Source organism: Phyllobates terribilis, unplaced genomic scaffold, assembly GCF_046119375.1.
Source record: "Phyllobates terribilis strain yellow unplaced genomic scaffold, ASM4611937v1 Scaffold_612__1_contigs__length_973912, whole genome shotgun sequence".
In the NCBI taxonomy this organism is placed as follows: domain Eukaryota; kingdom Metazoa; phylum Chordata; class Amphibia; order Anura; family Dendrobatidae; genus Phyllobates; species Phyllobates terribilis.
This window is the reverse complement of record NW_027363372.1, coordinates 422501-424377: the sequence shown is the minus strand read 5'-3', so window position 1 is coordinate 424377 and position 1877 is coordinate 422501. Positions and strand designations below refer to the sequence as shown.

At 57.8% G+C, this 1877-nt stretch overlaps 1 pseudogene; it reads left to right on the top strand.

The window, feature by feature from the left end:
* The first annotated feature begins 421 nt into the window (after positions 1–421).
* The window catches only part of LOC141233747 (18S ribosomal RNA), a 1868-nt pseudogene continuing 412 nt past the window's right edge, over positions 422–1877 (top strand).

The following is a 1877-nucleotide window of genomic DNA, read 5'->3' as shown; positions in this document are numbered from 1 at the left end:
AGGTCTAAGCCAGACGGTGGCGCCACATAGGCCCACCCCCGCACGCCATCTCCCCGAGCGACCCTGTGTGTTGCCTTGGGTGCGGTTGGTGAGACGGGGGCGGCCGTGGCGTCCTCCGGAGGCCAGTCACCTCGCCCTCCCCGTGCAAGGGGTGTTTTCCAGACGCCTGCCGCTTCGGGACCACGCACCGCACAGCGAGCCGCTCCTCCCGCACATGTCCCCGGTGCTGCGAGGGCTCCGTTCCCCGCCCCCCCCAGGGAAGCCCCATGCCATCCCGCATCCTCTCCGGACGCCGCACGCCCTGCCTATACCCGTTCCGTCCGGGCGCCCTGCCGCCGCGGGGCTCTTCCGCCGCCCCCCCTCTCTTCCCGCAGGCCTCTCCTCTCCCGAACCTCGACGCGGTCCAGTCGTGTTGGGGGGCTACCTGGTTGATCCTGCCAGTAGCATATGCTTGTCTCAAAGATTAAGCCATGCACGTGTAAGTACACACGGACGGTACAGTGAAACTGCGAATGGCTCATTAAATCAGTTATGGTTCCTTTGATCGCTCCAAACCGTTGACTCGGACAACTGTGATAATTCTAGAGCTAATACGTGCAAACGAGCGCTGACCGCCAGGGATTCGTGCATTAATCAGATCAAAACCAATCCGGGGTCCCGGGCGCGGCGTCGGGACGGTCCTCCGCGGCCTCCCCCCTGCCGCGCTCTCCCCGTAAGCGTTGCGACTCTGGATAACCTCGGGCCGATCGCACGTCCCCGTGACCGCGACGATCCATTCGGGTGTCTGCCCTATCAACTTTCGATGGTACTTTCTGTGCCTACCATGGTGACCACGGGTAACGGAGAATCAGGGTTCAATTCCGGAGAGGGAGCCTGAGAAACGGCTACCACATCCAAGGAAGGCAGCAGGCGCGCAAATTACCCACTCCCGACCCGGTGAGGTAGTGACGAAAAATAACAATACAGGACTCTTTCGAGGCAATTGGAATGAGTACACTTTAAATCCTATAACGAGGATCTATTGGAGGGCAAGTCTTTTGCCAGCAGCCGCGGTAATTCCAGCTCCAGTAGCGTACACTAAAGCTGCTGCAGTTAAAAAGCTCGTAGTTGGATCTTGGGATCGAGCTGGCGGTCCGCCGCAAGGCGTGCTACCGCCAGTCCCAGCCCCTTTGCCTTGGGGCGCCTCCCCGATGCTCTTGACTGAGTGTCCCGGGGGCCCGAAGCGTTTACTTTGAAAAAATTAGAGTGTTCAAAGCAGGCAGCCACGCCTGAATACTCCAGCTAGGAATAATGGAATAGGACTCCGGTTCTATTTTGTTGGTTGTCGGAACTGGGGCCATGATTAAGAGGGACGGCCGGGGCATCCGTATTGCGCCGCTAGAGGTGAAATTCTTGGACCGGCGCAAGACGAACCAAAGCGAAAGCATTTGCCAAGAATATTTTCATTAATCAAGAACGAAAGTCGGAGGTTCGAAGACCATCAGATACCGTCGTAGTTCCGACCATAAATGATGCCTACTGGCGATCCGGCGGTGTTATTCCCATGACCCGCCGAGCAGCGTCCGGGAAACCGAAGTCTTTGGGTTCCGGGGGGAGTATGGTTGCAAAGCTGAAACTTAAAGGAATTGACGGAAGGGCACCACCAGGAGTGGAGCCTGCGGCTTAATTTGACTCAACACGGGAAACCTCACCCGGCCCGGACACGGAAAGGATTGACAGATTGAAAGCTCTTTCTCGATTCTGTGGGTGGTGGTGCATGGCCGTTCTTAGTTGGTGGAGCGATTTGTCTGGTTAATTCCGATAACGAACGAGACTCCGGCATGCTAACTAGCTACGTGACCCCCCGCAGTCCGCGTCCAGCTTCTTAGAGGGACAAG